The 22,590-nt window shown below is 41.5% G+C and overlaps 1 long non-coding RNA gene across 1 annotated transcript in view; it reads right to left on the reverse strand.

Moving 5' to 3' along the window:
• The window catches only part of LOC126418888 (uncharacterized), a 580,721-nt gene that overhangs the window by 491,280 nt on the left and 66,851 nt on the right, over positions 1-22,590 (reverse strand). The gene's annotated exons all lie outside the window — the stretch shown is intronic.

A 22,590-nucleotide genomic window follows, 5' to 3' on the forward strand; every position in this document is an offset into this window, starting at 1 on the left:
GCTGTCATCGGCACCATTTATTACCCCCCCGCGACGCATCGTTGATCAATGGAGCTGCTTGCTGATAAAGAGGAGTAACATTCTGTAATCCTCGTGGTGATTGGTGTCATTATCTACCCGACCTCCTAATTATTTTCTGGTTTGTACCCGACCCTCAGAGCTTTACTCGGTCGGTTCTTTGGTCGTAAATATAGACCGTAGTATTGTACTAGACAATAGTTGTCGTTTGAAAATTTGTCCTGATATTATATTTCCCATCCATTCTAGTTTATACTCTATAATTGATGTTGTAATGAGTGACTCCTGGTCGGAAATACAATCGGAACAATTGTATCAAGGCATAGGTTGCCGTTAAAGAAATACGGGTCTTGTGGTTAGACTTAGAAGTTAACCTGTTCAGTTCCTTGATTGTAATTGAATTTAAGATAATCTGAACCACCTGTTGTACTAAGCTGTACGTTCCTGTCTTTGAAAGACTGGGTCATTATTGGTGTATGATTAACTGAATCTTGTGGTTGAGTCGAGTGAGTTCTCTTGTAATAAGTGCTCATACGTAATGTTTTAAAACTTTCCTTCAAAGCGGCGTTCATAACTGAGAAGCAATTTAGCTTTTGACGTATTAACAGCCTACTCTCACCAGGGCTTTAGTCAAAAGGGACGGGTTGTGATCCAGTCCACCTTGGTTGCTGATTGACATGAAAAGGTTGTTAGTTTTGAAGCAAGCCTTATCATTGTCATAATGTTTTCGTAATTTTTTTAACCTTTAAGCACAGGTGCGCCAAATTAAAATAAATTACGACATCTGTATAAGTAATTGAAGCATTGTTGTCGTCAATATTACTTATGTTTTCATGTGTTGGAGAAGGGCAATTAATAAGAGATACTGTGTCCAGCGCGGTAGTAAACACCGCTGTTCCACCCGATGACGGGCGGGCTGCAGATCCGGGCCCTTGTAATTATTATCATGTTGTTCTTGTTTTGATTGATCTTGCAAAAGCTTATTCATTTCACAAATTTGTTAATTTGTAAAGAAAACAAATTTATGATAATGTATTGTTAAATAAATAGGTTGTGTGAAAAGAAAGTTACTTTGGTGGGTCCTCCCTTCCACGTTTTCCTTAACACAAGTAAATACTACGTCTTTCTCTATTTCGGAGTGAAAAGTAAAGGAAATGACAAGTGTTGGTGTAGGTATCCACCGTCATGGACAACATGGTGTCTTGCGAAGTACGTATGTAGATGTAGATGTAGAAACCATTGTGAGGTGCGTAGCAGAGCATACTTTGCACAGTACCCCGTGGTAGCGTTTATCACCGTTCCAATCCCGTATGGACAGCATGACGAATGACTAAATGCCTCTATGCGTATTGTAATTAGTCTAATTTTGTCTTCACGGTCCCCAAGAAGGCGAAAGCAAGGAGGCTGAAGAATATCTCTGCATTCTTCATTTAATACTGGGTCTCGAAATTCTGGAAGTATGATTTCGTGGGATAGTTTGCCTCTGTCTTCAGGAGTCCACAATTCCAAATTTTCAACATGTCCATTCATGCGGCATTTATCTGTTTACGTCCAGCGCCCCATATAAGTCGTATTTCGTGTGGGTCCCACAAATTCTAACTTATAAACAAAACAGATCTAGTGTCCATAAATCTTAAAGTACCAGGATTGTTACGTATCTTTTGCCTCTGTTTTCGACGGAAAAATCGTCCTTGTTTTAAATTCTCGATGTGGTCTTAATTAGTCACATATATGACGCTGGAATCTGTTTTTCTCCTAGAGGCTTTTGGCAGTGAAGGACCGTCTGTTTTGTTAATTAATTCGGTGTTCCAAACACTCACGAGTATTCAGAATGTTTTTCCCTTGTGTTAATGTGAATTTTCCCGGTAGCTTTTATCTTTTTGTCCAAACAAGTAATTAGCGGGTGGACGTATATCGTTATTTCGCGCCCCGTCTTTAACTTCAAAGAGGGGCGTCTGGGGCAGACATCTGCCAACACTCGCCTCTGAATTCACTCACGCAGCACTCCCATCAATATTTTTGTGCCACTACGTAACTGGTAATGCATCTCGGTTACGTTCCACCGAACTTTGTTTTACAGTTTGAGACATCAGCAAGTGAGGTGAAAATCATTAAGCCGACTAATGTTTCTGCATCGGAAATCAGTCGTGCCTGCTCGGCAAACGAAGAAGACTGATCGATCCCTGAGACCACCAGACACTATTTCCCAGCGTGAAGAACGTCGCATGCTACGCAGCAACCTGTCGTAACGCATGGAAATTGTGGAGTGTGACTGTTTCGTCGCGATAGGAAATATTCCAGTGCATTTTTTTGATTTTGGATACAGAAACGTAGCAAAAGTAATTATGTCAAAGACTGTTTAGTGTTGCTGCTGTCGAATTGTGTTCACGTCTATGAAGATGACTCGTGTTAAAGAAGTAAACAACCCAGGATGCGTATATAATTGCCGAAAAAAGTTTGTACACCCTTTTAGAGGTTTCCAATTCACTCAAGATTTATACACAAATGCTCATAAATTAAGGATAATGCTGATACATGGTCCAACAACGCTCTGGTGGGCGGTTTGCGGGTTTAAATCACCTCGGGGTATGATCATGCGGTGCATTTGACCTACGGTCGTCGCACGGTGGCGCTGGCAGCAGTCCACGTACGCAGAGGTAAGTTGGTGCATGTCAGAGTACGGTGCAGCGAGTAAGTGAGCAGACGTTTTCAGACGTGTAATGGTGACTGTATTTTGCAAATGGATCAAAGAACACATATTGATGACGTTATGAGGGGTAGCATACTAAGGCGACTGGAGGCTGGTCAGACACAGCAGGTCGTAGCATGGGCCCTCCGTGTGCCACAAAGTGTGATCTCAAGATTATGGCAACGATTTCAGCAGACAGTAAACGTGTCCAGGCATTACAGTGCGGGACGTCCGCAGTGTACAACACCACAAGAAGACCGATATTTCACCATCAGTGCCCGCAGACGACTACGGAGTACTGCAGGTAGCCTTGCTCGGGACCTTACCGCAGCCACTGGAACATTTGTCTCCAGACACACAGCATACTGACGACTGAACAGACATGGTTCATTTACCTGGAGACCTGCAAGGTGCATTCCACTGACTCCTGGTCACAGGAGATCCCGTAAAGCCTGGTGTCAAGAACACGTACATGGTCATTGAAACAGTGATCCCAGGTTATGTTCACGGACGAGTCCAGGTATAGTCTGAACAATGATTCTCGCCGGGTTTTCATCTGACGTGAACGAGGAACCACATACCAACCCCTTAATGTCCTTGAAACGGACGTCTATGGAGGTCGTGGTTTGATGATTTGGGGCGGGTTATGATTGGTGCACGTACATCCCTGCATGTCTTTGACAGAGGAACTGTTAACAGGTCAGATGCATCGGGACGTCATTTTGCACCCGTATGTCCGCCTTTTCAGGGTTGCAGTGGGTCCCACCTTCCTCCTGATAGATGATAACGCACGGCCCCATCGTGCTGCCATCGTGGAGGAGTACCTTGAAACAGAAGATATCAGGCGAATGGAGTGGCCTGCCTGTTCTCCAGACCTAAACCCCATTTAGCAAGTCTGCGATGCTCTCGGTCGACGTATCGCTGCACCTCTTCAAACCCTTACGACACTTCAGGAGCTCCGATAGGCACTGGTGCAAGAATGAGAGGCTATACCCCAGCAGCTGCTCGACCATCTGATCCAGAGTATGCCAACCCGTTGCGCGGCATGTGTATGTGTGCATGGTGATCAAAATGGTCCAAATGGCTCTGAGCACTATGCGACTTAACTTCTGAGGTCATCAGTCGCCTAGAACTTAGAACTAATTAAACCTAACTAACCTAAGGACATCACACACATCCATGCCCGAGGCAGGATTCGAACCTGAGACCGTAGCGGTCGCTCGGTTCCAGACTGTAGCGCCTAGAACCGCATGGCCACTCTGGCCGGCGTGCATGGTGATCATATCCCTTATTGATGTCAGGGTACATGCACAGGAAACAGTGGCGTTTTGTAGCACATGTGTTTCGGGACGGTTTTCTCAACTTATAACCAATACCATGGACTTACAGATCTGTGTCGTGTGTGTTCACTATGTGCCTATACTATTAGCGCCAGTTTTGTGCAGTGCCACCTTGTGTGGCACCACATTCTGCAATGCCCCTTAATTTATGGAATAATGCATATTGAGTAAATGAAATGATTACATTTAGAGATCAATAGCACAAGCGGTCCTGAGGTACCAGGTATCCGCCCTTGCTGAAACAACCATGTTAGTACGTGGTGTAGCCTCCATGGGTGTCAATGCAGGCCCTGACTCTGGTATCCACTCGATCTTACAGATGGCGAATACTGTCCTGGGGTACGTTATGCCACTACTGCTCGATGTCTTGACATAGTTCTGTAAGAGCTTTTGGTTGAGGAGTCGCACGAGTCACTTCTCGTCCCACGACAATCCGCATGCGTTGGAGACAAGTCCAGAGATAATGCTGGCTGCACGTCTTGCAGAGCGCGTTGAGTTTCACGGGCAGTGTGTGAATGAATATTATCCTGTTCGAATAACGCATCACCTTCCTGTTGCAAGACTGGCAAAATAAAAGGTCTAACAACATTTTGCACGTGCCGAGCACGTCCGCGTCCGCACCAGAAACAACGAAGGCGAACGAGAGTTGTAGCATTCACACCCCACACCATAAGGCCTGTGGTGGGGTCAATGTGGCTTCGATGAATGCACTCTAGGAGACAGCACTCACCTGGTCTATGTCATACGCGCCAACGACCATCACCTGCGTGCAGACAGAATATACTTTCATCGCTGAAGACCATGGTGCACCATGACATACTCCAAGTGGTCCTCTGATGGCACCAATCGTGTCGTGCACGTCAGTCGATGTTGTGACGTGAGTGTAAGGCGGGCTACAGGTGTGCGGGCCCGTAGTCTCACTGTTAATAACCGATTCGAAAGAATTCGTTTGGACACATCTGAACTCACACCCTCTTACCTGTGCTGTGGTAGTTGTACGATCTGCCACTGTTGCCCTTACAATATGACGACCCTAGCGGGTGTTTGTCTTGTTTGGACGTACAGAACCTCGGCTATGGAAATGAGAATGTTCATGTAACCACTGATACTAGCACCGTTGGCAACTGACGCAGCACATCCAACTTGTGTGGCAGTTCTCCGAAAGAAACATCCCGCCACTTAGAAGGCCACAGTGTGACCCCTTTCAAACTCGTTCAGTTGGCTGTAGGAAGCACGAGTGCATGGTTGGCTGCACCTCATCGAGCCTTCTGGCTGTGAGCATTAACTATTAAAGGGTAGATACAGATGGCGCTCTGGTAGCTATACCCCCAGGTGGCGTATGACGTCATCGGATCAAAATTGATGTCGTCTTTCCAGCTATACTAATTCTTTTCAGGGAATGTATCAGCGCACAGATAAAGAGTAACTGGTTATTCTGTCTGCTAGCAAAAGCGTGTGTTGTACATGGAAGCTACTGGTATCTTGAAGATTACTAAACACTGTCGAAAGCTGTCTGCCAAAACCTGCTTAATACTGTAGGAAAAATTCTGGAACCTGTATCTAACGACTAGTGGAATAAAACTAATAAATAAAACATTTTGCAACCCAGAGCAGCTGTGAGTGTGTTGAGCGAGACCAAATGATTGTGTTCAATCGAGGAATAACAGGGTGTGGTATTGTAGGAAAAGAACGAAATGACGAATCAAGGAGGGTACTCCCAAAGTATTAGGGTACTAAACTTCCGCGTTGTGAGGGAGAAAACAGTACCTGTAGGGGGTGGGAGGGCAGGGGGGGGGGGGGGGGCATTACGCTGATATCTAGCCTTCCCTTGGTTGCTGGAGAAATGGAATAACCAATCTCATTAGGAAGAAATTCGATTATGGCTGTTTCATGTCCCATCTGCACGAAATTCATGTGTTGTATTGTCCCCCTCGCGAATCCGACTGCGTTTCGCGGGAAGATATTAACCTTATTAGTTTTGTTTGCAGGAGGAATAGTGCACACAGTGCAATATTTCTTCGTAATACGCGGTTCTCTCTTGGTAGATACTTTGACTTAAATTTTGACTATGTCAGGTAAATGTCTATAACTGATTTATTTTATGTTTTAAGTGATATTGTTAAATATCTTTATTTTGCGGGAAAATGTTTATTCGGCAGACGATTCGCACCATACACAACAGGTGTACTGAGCGCCATCACCACACACGATTACTACAACTTGATAAATCTGCACAGAATGTTCATACATCCATGTGAAACTCTCATGAAGTCCTTCTTTGCGTTGTTCAGCTCGCACGTCACACTGTCTTGAATATAGGTTACGTCGTAAGAGCTTTGACCCTTCATGTAAACTTATACACTTCCTTTATTTAATATCGTTTTGTTTCGGAATCGGAATCAGACTCTTGAGGATACTGCGGCACATGTAACTATTCGCGATAAAAGACCTGTTTGGTTCAAATGGTTCAAGCCGTTTAGCTAACCTACGGAAATCGTAAATCTCTATGATCGTACGGGGATTCGAATCGCGGTCCTCATGAATACCAATTCATTCCCTTCCACTGCACCATCTCGCTCGGTAGCGTAGTAATCCAAGCATTGTTATGGAGACGTGATTCTTTAAACTTATCCTCATATGTTGCATTTACTTAACTGTGTCCCATAAATATTAGGTTGATAAAAATGGTTCAAATGGCTCTGAGCACACTATGCGACTTAACTTCGGAGGTCATCAGTCGCCTAGAACTTAGAACTACTTAAACCTAACTAACCTAAGGACATCACACACATCCATGCCCCAGGCAGGATTCGAACCTGCGACCGTAGCGGTCCTTAGGTTGCAGACTGTAGCGCCTAGAACCGCACGGCCACTCCGGCCGCAGACCTGTTTGAAAAGTGTCTTGAATAATAGTTGTGGACCATTAGCGATATAATAAATGCTTCTCCTCAAACGAAAAAGTGTGACTGTGATCGAAACAGAGAATGCCTCTATGGCACTCAATGCCTTTTGGTGACCTAGTGCCTAGAAAAAGTGGAGGTCTGATAAGAGAAATCCTGAGAAAAATTGTTCGAGCAGTTTGGAATGAAGATGGATGCAACCGTCAAAGCAACAGAGAAGTGTACTGAATTTGGGAGAATTTTAGAATCCTTGTGAAGGACAATGCTTACACTTCTGCGACATTTGTACAGAACAAATGAAACCTGTCTCACCATAACGGAATTCGATAACCTCTGGAAAATATGCAAATTCGGTTTGTATTTAGAAAGTTCGGAGGGATGTAGAAATGTGTGAAGAGTCCTAAAAATTAAACATAACTCTGTTTAGGATCAAAGTTAAAAATCTGGAAAGGTTTAAAGATGAAGGAAGAACGAGGCGAGATTGCACAGAAGAATGAAATAAGGAGGCCAGCCAGAACATGACCTACTAATGGAAACGTGGGAAATTTAAGACAGGGAAAAAGAGATGAAGTTGTAATGTGATTGTAGGTGGTCGAAGCGTCAGGAGAAAAGAACGACCTACAGTTGTTTTCTCTACACATTCACTTTAATAGACAGTTGTTTCTGTGAAAGACAGCACCTAACGAGGTGAGGTCAATGTACGCAGCGTTACTGCGCTATACTGGATATACGTAAACACTTGATCTACAAACTACAGTGGATTCCAAACAATGCTGTGTTACAGCTAATTAATGTCTACCGTCAAAGTACCTGCCTTATGGGTGAAACGCGTCTAAAACTTTCATATGGACGAAGGTTCAGAAAGCTGGCATCATCCGCATCACAGGTTTCTCCGGTGCTGACTTCAGTAACTAATCACGCTGTTCACACGAGATGGGCGTAAGAAATAAATTAAAAACTCTCTGTCGTAAACACTGTTTTCTAAGTCACCGTGTTTAAATGCAATCTAAAACACTGCATCTTCTACGCACAGTGTTTGCCACGGATTATGTGAACAGCTTTTCCAGTGAACCGTGACCGCTTATCGGGCACTTCTGCTGCTGTCGTTGTTTTATTTCATCAATTTGTTTCACGCGTCCGCTAACGACCGGCTGGATGACGAAAACACTGGGGACTCCTCGCGCCGTAGTTTCTCTCACTTTCTTTTTTTGGAAGACTCTGATGACGAAATCACTGAGGCCAAGCAACGGTCGTGCTGAGCGCGTGCCAAAAGGAACTGTCGGACATTATTTTGCTACGCAACAGTGAAGGCATCAAACCAAACGTTTACAGAGTAAGTTGTGCTTCAGCTATGGCAGCATGCAAATGAAGTTTCATTCGAAAGGTTCTGGGAGCGCTTCTGTAGCGCTCTTGCTATACAAAGGAGAAGTTCGGAGACAAATGTGTCTTCTTCCTGTCTAGAAAAACCATGAAAATTTATGAACTGTAGGAATAAGATTCAAAGTTCAGGAAGCATGTACGCTTATGAAATACGCCTTGCTCTTTTCATACACAACAAAAAAATGGTTCAAATAGCTCTGAGCACTATGCGACTTAACTTCAGAGGTCATCAGTCGCCTAGAACTTAGAACTAATTAAACCTGACTAACCTAAGCACATCACACACATCCATGCCCGAGGCAGGATTCGAACCTGCGACCGTAGCGGTCGCTCGGTTCCAGACTGTAGCGCCTAGAACCGCCTGGCCACTCCGGCAGATTCACGTGAACAAGTAAATTCCGTCTTCCTAGTTTTTAGGAAGGCGTTGTACACTGTACCACTTGAAACAAGACACAATCATTTTTTGTATCTGAGCAAGTATGTCACTGACCCGAGCAATCTGTATTACTTGGCGTTATTCTGGAACCCAGAAGCAAAATCACTTGCAGGTTGGCTTTGCTGATACTTCCAACTGCAATAAACATTTGTTTGTCAATAGTTCTCGTAATTATTGTCCGAATCTGAAAATTTAAAATGCTGTCATAATCTGCTCATTAAGTGGTATAACCTTACATTAAAAGCCGACCACAATAAGCCAGGCGTTACAGTCAGAAACTGTGTGTTTGTGTTGAGGCAGAGTAACTGACGGCTGACAAATATGTGGATTTTATTGGTCAAGTATTTGAGAACGAGAGTACCTAGCGACTTCCAACAAATTCTGCACGTAATTTTAAACCTCTACGAAACTTTTCCTCCCTGACACCTCCCACAAATTGACGAAAAGAAAAAAATTGTCACTTATCGTATTTTCACTTCAGCATCAAACATGACGTTTTAATTTATTGTTTCCTTACTACCGATTATATTCGCAACATAGTGCAGACAATATCCACAGACAGCACTGAGTGTACCTGGGCAACTGAATCGATGTACGATGCATAGTTCAGGAGATGTGTCATAAACATTTAGATGGCTGAAAAACTAACTTTTGCTTGAAATGGAGCTCAGATTACCCAGGCTATATTGATTCAGTGTTTCATAATGAGAGCATTTAGACGCTCCCAACAAAGTTTAAGGATAATTTAAAACCTTTCCCAAAATTTTTACCCTTACATGTTTAACGTCGAATATTTAACATGTTACTTTATTTGAAAAAGATGTAGCAGTAACAGTACATGCATTATATCTACATCTACGTGGACACTGTGCAAATCACACTTAAGTGCCCGGCAAGGGCTTCATAGAGCCACCTTCGCACTAAGTCTCTATTATCCCACTCCCGAAAAGCGTGTGAAAACTAGAACATTTGTATTTTTGGTGAGAGCCCTAATTTCCCTTATTTTATTATGATGATCATCTCTCTCTATGTAGGTCGGCGTCAGCAAAATATTTTCACATTCGAAGGAAAAAGCTGGTGACTGCAAAAAATCTAAGACGGCTGCTCAGACTGTCTGCTAAATCGTTTATATAGATAAGGAAAAGAAAAGGGCTTACAACATTACCTTGAAGAACGTCAGAAACCACTTCTGCTTTACTCGATCAATTTCCGTCAGTTACTGCGAACTACGACCTCTCTGACAGGAAATCACGAATCCAGTCGGATAACTGAGACGATATTCCGTAAGCACGCAGTTTGACTACAAGCCACTTTTGAGGTAGGTTTTAGCGAAAAGTTCCCGTCGCAACGAAAATCCCCTTTGTTTTAGTGATCTACAACCGAAGTCCTGTATCACATTCGTGATATTCTCTCCTCTATTTCTTCTTTCTTTGAACTTTCTCGACGTGCTCCGTTAACCCTACCTGGTAAGGATCCCACACAGCGCAGCAGTACTCGAGAAGAGGACGGACAAGCGTGGCGTAGGCAGTCTCTTTAGTAAATCTGTTACATTTCCTAAGAGTTCTGCCAATAAAACGCTGTCTCTGATTCGCCTTCGCCACAACATTTTCTATCTGTTCTTTTCAGTTTAAGTTGTTCGTAACTGTAATTCTAGGTTTTTAGTTGAATTTACGGCCTATAGATTTAACTGGTTTATCGTGTAACCGTAGTTTAACGAATTCCTTTTAGTACTCATGTGGATGATCTCCACCTTTAATTATTTAGGGTGAATTGCCGATTTTTGCACCATACAGATATCTTACCGAAATCGTTTTGCAATTGGTTTTGATACTCTGGTGTCTTTACTGGACGAAAAATAACATCATCATCTGGAAAAACCCTAAGACGGCTGCTCAGATTGTCTGCTAAATCGATTATACAGATAAGGAACAGTAAAGGGCTTACAACACTACCTTGAAGAACGCCAGAAACCACTTCCGCTTTACTCGATCACTTTCCGTCAGTTACTACGAACTATGATCTCTCTCACAGGAAATCACAAATCTAGTCGCATAACTGAGACGATATTCCGTAAGCACGCAGTTTGATTACAAGCCACTTATGAGGCAGGTGTCAAAAGCCTTCTGGAAATCTAGAAGTACGGCATCAGTTTGAAATCCCTTGTCAAGGGCACTCAATGCTTTGTGTGAGTAAAGCTACTTTACACAAGGGTGTTTACTGGTATTTTAGTAACAGAGCACCATACGTTATAAAGGACTGGACTGCGAATGTTTCAAAGGAAAAGGAAAGGAAATCGCGTGATCAGGCCCTGTAGACCACGTAGTAGTTGACCGACCGCCGTGTGATTCTCAGCCAATCACCATCGGATGCGGCATGGAGGGGAACTAAAGTAAAATCAGCCGTGCCCTAAGAAAGCGTAACACAACCTCTGATGTTTTCAGTACACATAAATCATTTATTACACAGGATCATAGCACTATACGATTGCTCGCTACCGAAGCAGTTATACACACGAGAATATCGTCATTGGACGATGGTGTAGAACTGGATGAAGCCTTGGACAAAATTTCCACTAGGTGTAATGAGTGGCAGCTCCCTTTAAATATTGATGAACGTAAAATACTGCCCATAAGGAAGATAAAGAAGTCAATAGTATCTGATTACTAGAGTAGTCTTGAGCACATCGCATCGTGTAAGTATTTAGTGCCAAAACTAACAAACGAGATGAAATGGGATGATCCTGTAACATCAGTATTGGAAGGGCAGAATGAAAGACTTAAACTTGTTGGAAGGGTTCTGGGAAAAATGAAATGCACCTTTAAAAGAAATTGTATATAAGACGCTAGCGAAATCCACGGTATTGTACCAGTGTTTGGAGTCCCTATGAAGTGGACGTGACAACACACATCGAACGAATTCGGATTCATGGAGCTAGGATTGTAACAAAGCGGCATAGCACGTACGAAATTATAATGGAATTGCTCGAGGAACTCAAATAGAAATCCTTGGATGCATGAAGATGCATCTGCCTCCAAACCCTATTGGGTAAATTTAGAGGCTGCCACCACCGTACATGTCGCATAGGACTCACGAGAATAACATAAGACAGCTTAGGGCACGTTTAGGAGCGAGCCCATAGTCATTTCCTCCTCGTTCAGTACGCGAAGGAATGGGGAAGAGAATCGGCACTGTACAGTAAATATGTGTGTCGATGAAGCTTGAAAGAGTTCACAAGCTGCCGTCAGAGATTAACAACAAATGAGAATAAAACAGTTAATAATATGGCCGCTTAAATAATCACTCAATCCTAGCCAGGTATCACTCTTGGGAAATTGAATCGGCCAGAAGTTGAAAACAGTGTGAAACAAGATACATCCTACCAAATGACTTTCTTCCATTAGCCCATAGTCCAGGTTTTATGGCTTCGGCACCACGTTTTCCTGTTACGGGCATTATCTCTGATGAACTTTCCAGCTCGTCTTGCAATTCCCTGCTTACAGAGCTTCGTTCTTGTTGTTTCTGGAGTTATAGTGTTCGAGTGTGTAACATTTCGTACTGAAATGGTATTTTCAGCTGTCGTCCTCTCATTTGCCGTCATAATCCTCTTCATTGACCGTCAGTAGCGTTCACTCAACACACACTTTCATCCGCGTTATGACTTAGCGGATGATGTTTTTCCGCTATCCCTGGATGCAGTATAAACCTTCGATACGGTGCTTCTTGAAACTCAAAACACTTCGGCTACCTTCATTACAGAAGCACACGCCTTAGAGCACCAATAATTTGCCTACGTTCAAATTCACTTAGCTCCGATATAATGCACCACAACTTCACACAACACTTTTCTGACCACTCGTTGAAATTCATGATGAAAACATTCAGCTGTCTTTTATTTTGCACAGTGTTACTGGGTTCAGTCATAGGCCATTTTCAACCTTAGCAGACATGAATGGCAGGAATGTTATACCAGGATGTAAACGATTACAAGTTGCTGTTGCAATCCAACTGTAGTCAGTAAAACAATCAACAACATAATAATTTTTTATTGATTTTCGATGAGAATAAGCCTTCTGTTGACAATTTCTTTGTACAATTACTATATTGCCGACATGACTATGGTTGGCCTGCAACATCAGCTTGTAATCGTTTACATCATGGCATAACATTCCTGTCATTCATGCCTACTAAGCTTGAAAATCGTCTATGACCGAAATTAGTAGCACTGTGCAAAATAAAAGACAGCTAAATGTTTTCATCATGAATTTCAACGATAAATTAGGATCTGATTTTCCCCACCTACATGCATACATACGTTCTGACCACGATTTACAGTTGCAACCTATTGAGGACGCTGCACAGGTGCCGTTCGTGGTGAAGTGCATCAGTGCAAGCTGCAGGCAGGTTTAGCATCTATATTTATGTTAAAACATGAGTTTCCCGCGCTATTTCCCTAGTCTTTTTCAACCCCTGTACATATGTAGATGAGGCACTGAAAGAGTCTACAACCCACGAGCAGAAGTTGGCGACAAATATGACGTAAAAACTGTTAACAATTATGTTCTCATTCATTAAGTATTGTACTGTGAACCAGTTTAGGTTTCACAGGCTACTGCAATGTTTCAAAAATGAAAAGAGCGGAAAGTATAGGGCAACGACTTGAAAGCCTTTCGATTAGTCTCCGAATCCAACCTCATACAATAACGGAAATTATATCAGAATTAAATTTTCACTCTGCAGTGGAGTTTGCACTGATATGAAACATCCTGGTAAATTATAACTGTATGCCGGATCGAGACTCGAACACGGGACCTTAGCCTTCGTTGGAAGGTGCTTTACCGATTGAGCTACCCAAGCAAGAATCACGACATGTCCTCACATCTTTACTTCCGCCAGTACCTCAAGGCAAAGGTCCCGAGTTCGAGTCTCGATTCGGCACACAGTTTTAATCTGCCGGGAAGTTTCAAGATATTTATAATTTCACCTAATTTGGAATACATTTCACATAAATTTTCTCAGCATGTTATAGTCTTAGGTGGAGATTTCAATTTACCAGATATAGACTGGGACACTCAGATGTTTAGGACGGGTGGTAGGGACAGAGCATCGAGTGACATTATACTGAGTGCACTATCCGAAAATTACCTCGAGCAATTAAACAGAGAACCGACTCGTGGAGATAACATATTGGACCTACTGATAACAAACAGACCCGAACTTTTCGAATCTGTATGTACAGAACAGGGAATCAGTGATCATAAGGCCGTTGCAGCATCCCTGAATATGGAAGTTAATAGGAATATAAAAAAAGGGAGGAAGGTTTATCTGTTTAGCAAGAGTAATAGAAGGCAGATTTCAGACTACCTAACAGATCAAAACGAAAATTTCTGTTCCAACACTGACAATGTTGAGTGTTTATGGGAAAAGTTCAAGGCAATCGTAAAATGCGTTTTAGACAGGTACGTGCCGAGTAAAACTGTAAGGGACCGGAAAAACCCACCGTGGTACAACAACAAAGTTAGGAAACTACTGCGAAAGCAAAGAGAGCTCCACTCCAAGTTTAAACGCAGCCAAAACCTCTCAGACAAACAGAAGCTAAACGATGTCAAAGTTAGCGTAAGGAGGGCTATGCGTGAAGCGTTCATTGAATTCGAAAGTAAAATTCTATGTACCGACTTGACAGAAAATCCTAGGAAGTTCTGGTCTTACGTTAAATCAGTAAGTGGCTCGAAACAGCATATCCAGACACTACGGGATGATGATGGCATTGAAACAGAGGATGACACGCGTAAAGCTGAAATACTAAACACCTTTTTCCAAAGCTGTTTCACAGAGGAAGACCGCACTGCAGTTCCTTCTCTAAATCCTCGCACAAACGAAAAAATGGCTGACATCGAAATAAGTGTCCAAGGAATAGAAAAGCAACTGGAATCACTCAATAGAGGAAAGTCCACTGGACCTGACGGGATACCAATTCGATTCTACACAGAGTACGCGAAAGAACTTGCCCCCCTTCTAACAGCCGTGTACCGCAAGTCTCTAGAGGAACGGAGGGTTCCAAATGATTGGAAAAGAGCACAGATAGTCCCAGTCTTCAAGAAGGGTCGTCGAGCAGATGCGCAAAACTATAGACCTATATCTCTTACGTCGATCTCTTGTAGAATTTTAGAACATGTTTTTTGCTCGCGTATCATGTCATTTCTGGAAACCCAGAATCTACTATGTAGGAATCAACATGGATTCCGGAAACAGCGATCGTGTGAGACCCAACTCGCCTTATTTGTTCATGAGACCCAGAAAATATTAGATACAGGCTCCCAGGTAGATGCTATTTTTCTTTACTTCCGGAAGGCGTTCGATACAGTTCCGCACTGTCGCCTGATAAGCAAAGTAAGAGCCTACGGAATATCAGACCAGCTGTGTGGCTGGATTGAGGAGTTTTTGGCAAACAGAACACAGCATGTTGTTATCAATGGAGAGACGTCTACAGACGTTAAAGTAACCTCTGGCGTGCCACAGGGGAGTGTTATGGGACCATTGCTTTTCACAATATATATAAATGACTTAGTAGATAGTGTCGGAAGTTCCATGCGGCTTTTCGCGGATGATGCTGTAGTATACAGAGAAGTTGCTGCATTAGAAAATTGTAGAGAAATAGAGGAAGATCTGCAGCGGATAGGCACTTGGTGCAGGGAGTGGCAACTGACCCTTAACATAGACAAATGTAATGTATTGCGAATACATAGAAAGAAGGATCCTTTATTGTATGATTATATGATAGCGGAACAAACACTGGTAGCAGTTACTTCTGTAAAATATCTGGGAGTATGCGTACGGAACGATTTGAAGTGGAATGATCATATAAAACTAATTGTTGGTAAGGCGGGTACCAGGTTGAGATTCATTGGGAGAGTGCTTAGAAAATGTAGTCCATCAACAAAGGAGGTGGCTTACAAAACACTCGTTCGACCTATACTTGAGTATTGCTCATCAGTGTGGGATCCGTACCAGGTCGGGTTGACGGAGGAGATAGAGAAGATCCAAAGAAGAGCGGCGCGTTTCGTCACTGGGTTATTTGGTAACCGTGATAGCGTTACGGAGATGTTTAATAAACTCAAGTGGCAGACTCTGCAAGAGAGGCGCTCTGCATCGCGGTGTAGCTTGCTCGCCAGGTTTCGAGAGGGTGCGTTTCTGGATGAGGTATCGAATATATTGCTTCCCCCTACTTATACTTCCCGAGGAGATCACGAATGTAAAATTAGAGAGATTAGAGCGCGCACGGAGGCTTTCAGACAGTCGTTCTTCCCGCGAACCATACGCGACTGGAACAGGAAAGGGAGGTAATGACAGTGGCACGTAAAGTGCCCTCCGCCACACACCGTTGGGTGGCTTGCGGAGTATCAATGTAGATGTAGATGTAGAGTTCCTGTGACCGTCTAGTCCTTTCTTCGATGACCTAGATAAAATATCCTGAGAAATTCCAAGGATTGGGTGCATGAAAGTTTGTCTTATTACCACACGATTCTTTTTATTGGCGTGCATTCAGTTCTTTCCAGTGCATGCGAATGAAAGACCAATGTGAAGGACACTGCAGTGGGGTTGTGGGACGGCTGATATGTCGTAAGTACAAATATTTGAATGCAACGAGCGAGAGTCAAATAAACAACCGGTCGTTCCTCTCTTTGACTGTACGCCTATGGACGTACGCTTTTCAAGGAACCTCTTCTACAAAAGACAGGATGAATCATAATTAATAGCATAAACTGACACAGGTGTAAATGTACGATAACACAGTCGAAAACGTCATAATAAACATGGGTAGGCAAACGAACTGTTTGCGAGATAATTGGATCGTATGGTTGCTCGCAGCTTCTCCTGAGCCACGCCTAATGGAAAAGGAAAAGGTGGCGGATGCGAACTCAGCGACTGTTTGGTGGTCGCGTACGTGTTTGTTGATTTATTTTTTATTTTTAAAGTTGTAAGGCGTACGCTGAAACCAAGGCGGTAAATATAAAATATTGTTTGATGAGTAGGAGAACAGCAGTCGAATGTAATGGCAAAGTTTGGAAGGCGGATTAGACTGTAACATCATCGACGCCAAAAGCATCAAAGATAGAGATTTAGCTCTGACTGCGCACTGATAGGGAAGGACATGTTTCAGTTCCTCTCCTCTAATGTACTATCCTCCATTCGCAGGAAGCTGCTACGAGAAACGAATTAAAACTTACATGTGGATAGCCAGACGACGATACGAACCCTATACTAATTGAGTAGCTTAGCAACCATGACTCGTAGGTCTACATCCAACGGATGTTTCACTCAGACAGAAAGGCTCTCTTAGCTTCGCTCATAATTTTTTAGTTTCTTTTTTATTTTAAATAAAAAAACTTTTAACTGAACTCAACGCTTTGTGAATTGAGTCGGAGGGAGAGCGAAAATTTGAGCGTGGTAAAAGGAATAAGAAAATAATTGTTATACATCCACAAGAATATATAACACGCAAAACGAATTTTAAGCAGTGCAATTTTTGTGCAGAATGAGGCATTAGAAACTGATTTCGATATTAGGTGATGGACTGTAACAGATGAATACAGGTTTTTATTTCAAAGAGTGTAGTTGCGGAAGAATATCAGAACATAATATTTTTGCGGTGACATTTTCACGGATTTCCTGGCGCGGAAAGAAATCCATGAAGCATTTATACTATATTTCCTGGAGTTTTGATCCGAAAACAATTACACCAACGTGTCCAGCAGTCTTTTTTTCAGTTAATATTGGTGATCAGAACTGCTTGTTTTGAACATTTACAGACCTGAAAATCAGCACAGTCAGTTAATTTCTTTACTTAGTCAGCTTGTAATTATTTGTCAATGTTTGCTATTTATCTTGTGTACCTTGAACACCTGGCATATCTCGTTGCTTGCAGACTTCTGAGGAAGCTAGATTGGGCGAAGGTACACATGACCTTTCATTTACTGCGATAGAAAGGCATGCGTGCGTCAAGCAGGAAACTAAATGTAGATTGTGGCCTGGCCTTCGAGTCGGCCTTCAGCGCGGAGCCGATTTACACTAAGATCACTTGCAACAGTCGAAATTACGTCTTACGGGAAATATTCTAGGCAGTCATCTCAAGGTAATGACATCACGAATTATTCTGATTTCACATCCCAATCTTACGCATACGTATTCCGCAGTCATCTAACACCCATTCTTCTCTTGTAGTATCCGCAAATAGTGAAAAGCATTGCTGCCAGCATTCAGCTATAAACTACATCCCAGTAAACTTGAAAGACATCTGGGCATTCCTTGCACTGTGTTCTATATGGCGAATGTAGTGTGCGACGTTCCAAAATGAGAATAATGTGTGATCGTAACGACAGACCTGAATTGCATCAGAACTGGCGGGATTTAAACAGGGCAGGGCCTTCTCGTCAGAGTGAATTTGTAGAAGTTCGGTCTCCTAATCCCAATAACGGCGCGCGCCAACAAAGAAACAGACAATGACTCGCACCGCAGGCAGCCACCTGCGCCGGCTGGCTCAGAGAAAAATAACATAAGACGTTAGCCTTGAGAAAAATTTTAGCATTCTTTACCGATGTACAACATGATAATTGCTTTGAAGTTGAAACTCTGTGCACTAGGAAGAGTAAAGGTTTACACCACATTTCACATGTAAAACCGTTTATAGAAAGATAATCTGCTTTTTAACTTTGTCTTTGCCATAAAATTTTTCACTTCACATTTCTAGTATGCTTTGTCAGACTTAGAATCTGTTAACATGCAACAATGTTTGAAGTTAAATATCCAGTCAAGAACCAAGAGAACTTATTTAAACAGAAATTACGAATGCATTGTTATAGTGAACAGACGACACAGTGTTGTTATTTGTACATTCTTGCTTGTTAGTTGCACGATTACGTAACGACTATCAGGCTTACATACATAGAACATGTACTGGTACTGCTAATGAGATTTTAGTGCAACATTTTGGTTTACTTGAAAATATATTCTGGATATAAAGTACTTTCAGTGTGATACCAGATGACACAGTGGTTAGTTTATGTGACAGCTACACGATTTTATCACGACGCTACTAATGAGTGACAATTTACAATGTTGCTTTTGTGCTGTATCTGCTTTATATCTGCACAGTTTTTTTTTTAATTCTTCTGCAAAGTAAAATATGTTTTAGTAGTAACTTTTGTGGTATACCTACAATGAGACTGCCTTTTCCGTAGCACAACAATACGTTACAGCACAGTACTTTCTTCATCATGGCAATAAGCATAATAACTAAGATATCTATACGCAAAGCATTTCACTTTTGTTTATCATGAGGTAAGTACATTGACTTCTGCAGAACTTAGCTTTCGGAGGACAATAACTACGACACTTCCACAGAAATTATCTTACAACAAGACGCACATTTAGCGCTACAGGACACGTATTTGAGTGATTAATTTTATACTTAAAACATTTATTTTTAAAGATATTTGAAGTACAATGATACAAAGGTTTTCCGTAATAATTTCATTCCATTGCTGTAATCTGTAACACCTGAGGGTATAATTACATTAATCCTCAGGGGGGGTACACGCCTACTTTGTGTACCATGTGTTTGGCAAGCACAAAGAGCCCTAGCTAATATGGTATTTGCTTATACAACTTTACACATCGGTACCATATTTCTCTAACACATAAATTACACAGCTATCTGATTATTTAACAGAGAAACAAACATGTTTTTACTACATCAGTGACACATGTTTACGCAATTACACAGTTGGATAACTTCACACTTATGAAATTGTATTTTGTATGTACTTTGTAAACTGTTTATATTTTTTCGGAACCATTGTGGTACTATGAGAGCTTTGAATGATGTATTTGGTATGGGATCATGATTTTTAAAGTACGTTTGAGGTAGATGACACTATTGAAATGAGCAGAGAATATTTTTTAGGTTTTGAAATTATTGGAGGAAGCTACGACGATTTTGAGAGTTGACTGAGATGTTATGATATTATTACGACGACGATGTGTATTATGCTGTTGAGGTATGTTTATGATCAATAAGATGATGATACCGTATATGAGGAATTTGATTATGCTGCGTATTTCTTATGATGAAATATTGAAGAAGTGTCGACGAATAAGGTAAGGAATAATGAGTAGTGGTTAGGCACTCTGATTTGTGGAAAAGGTTGTTGGAAACCAAGAATCGTACTTTAAGAGTTATGAAATGTGTGTAAATGTGTGAATGTATCACAATGCAGGCGAAAATTTTTTGCACACTGTTACATTCATAGGATTTTGTTTCTACACATTTGCAATGCAAATTCTCGACCGGTGAAATTTTTTTATATGAGACTGTCACTGTAATCCAAACTGGTGTCGTAAATATTTCGGTAAGAAAGTTAAGTGACCACCTGCACCTAATGCGTCGTGGGCACCCAGCTGGGAGACAGTCGCCTTGAAAAAGCCATTAGCATGTGCCTTCCAGAGGCACAGGTGGAAAAAAAAGGGAGGCCATTATCCTCGCTATTGACGTTCCTTTGTAGAAAGCATCGGAAAAACGACACGGTCGAACTTGATAACATATGATTACACTGTGGAGCTCTTAATTTATGATTTACTGAAATGCCTAATGAAATGACAAGAAATATTTTTATGTCTATACACCTGATTATGACTACTGTCCCTCTAGTTGAGAGATTTTTCTACTAACTTATGAAATGCCTAATGACTACTGAATGATGTTCTTATGCTTTACTTTGTACATAGTTGCTTATTTCATTTGATATCTAGTTTCTAGCTGCACTGCAGCATTGGTTAAAATAAAATTTTATAGATGTACTAATATAAATATTTTCTGTCTACAGATCGAGTAAATAATAATTTTTTCAAAAAAATGAGGGAGCACAAAAAGACATTTACCTTCACAGGAACTGCATTCATAATTTTCTTTTCAAGTACTTGGTAATTGTTTTGTAGAATTAGTTTTTGTGGTGCACCACTTTAATTACATAGATATTAAGATGTGAATATACATTTCCCTTGTCTGCATTGTTGTCTTTAGTGTACTATTTTTTCTGCTTGAGCTATGTCATATTTAGGTATTTCATTTTCTGCTGCTGTTTGCCAGACATAGTGCTACTGAATTTTAATTTGTGTTACTCTGCTAAGCCAGTTTACTACCGATTTATTTTTCTTGTTTGTTGCTCATTGCCTCATATTAGTTGTAATATTGCAATTGCTCTGCTAATTTATGCTGCTTGCTTTGGCATTTGTATTTTTGTCATTGCTGTTTGTGTTAATTGTTTTGTGCTGCTGCATTGCCTCGTCCCTTAGTTTAGCATCTGAGCTCAGTAGATTTAAGTTAGCTTAAGAGGGGGTAGACTATATAAGAGAATGAGTTGCGATGAATTGGAAGAAACGCATTGAGAAGTTATACGAAAAAAGTACAGAAAGCAGGTATAGATAGGACCTTTTGGGAATAGTGAAGAACGAAGGGAGATCTCCGAGAAGTAAAGAAAGTGTTTGTGGACCCTTGTGTATTTATGTTCTTCCTGTCCTAACATGTTTATCTGATAAGACTTATGTTGTAGAATGTTTCTAATACTCAGCTACATGAACTATGATGAGGAATACTGTTATCCTCAAATATAATTTGCATTAATAATATGTTATTTACTTTGTAAAGATGTTAGACATTATTAATTCTGTTCTGTTTTAATGCTCATGTGTGAAGTTGATGTTTCAAAAGTTATCCTGTCTTTATGTATGTACTTATGTCATTATTTTTGTAACATTGATGTATATGTTTATTTCTATTTTTTTGTAAAGCCTGTGTTACTACAAATGTTATCTGTATTGTTATGTTCTTTAATGATGTGTTTTGTACCTTTGTTATTGTGTTCTTATGTTATAAAATTGTATTTGACACCAGTTCATCAAATTAAGTAACTTGTAAGTTCCATTTCACTGCACACGTTTCTGTTGGTCATAGTATATGGACAATATGTGAGAAGTAGGGACTGTTAGTGTTTGCACGTGTGTTAATAATTCAGCAAGGGACTGGATAACAGCATTGCTGGTTCTAAGGACAATTCCAAACACTTTGTGAGTGCACAAGTGGTGGTTTATGGACTTGCTATATTCTCTGCAAGACTCTTCGATGGTGATTGTGCACCTGCACAGTCGCAACAGATGGCTGCTGGCCATTTCTACAAGGACTGCAGTGGGTCTGCACCTCTGGTGGCCCACCAATACCGTAATCTCTACCAGGACTACAGTGGGTCTGCTCTGTGATGACCTACCTACCAATATTCTTCAAAACGTCGAATGACTCTGCTGTGGGTTTGCTATGTTGTGGCCCATTACCTGTCAGCATGTCAAGAGTCAGCACTGTCTTTCCGATGGAAGGACACTACTTCTTCAAGACTGCATGGAAATCCACTACTTCTGTGTGCATTCTATTTTACTGTTCGGACTTAGAAAAAAAAGAAAAACACTGTAATTTTACTGTGATGAATCAGGACTGTCTTTATAGACTGTGAGAAAATTTTAGCTTTTGACCAACATTGTATCAATAAGTGTGTACATTTGATATCTTTGCTGTGTGCAGTCTGCGGCTAGTTTGCATTGTTGTCTGCCATTGTAGTGTTGGGCAGCGGGAGCTGGATGTTAACAGCGCGTAGCGTTGCGCAGTTGGAGGTGAGCCGCCAGCAGTGGTGGATGTGGGGAGAGAGATGGCGGAGTTTTGTAATTTGTCATGAACTGCTATATATATTATGACTATTAAGGTAAATACATTGTTTGTTCTCTATT

Source organism: Schistocerca serialis, chromosome 9 (assembly GCF_023864345.2).
Source record: "Schistocerca serialis cubense isolate TAMUIC-IGC-003099 chromosome 9, iqSchSeri2.2, whole genome shotgun sequence".
Classification (NCBI taxonomy): Eukaryota; Metazoa; Arthropoda; class Insecta; order Orthoptera; family Acrididae; genus Schistocerca; species Schistocerca serialis.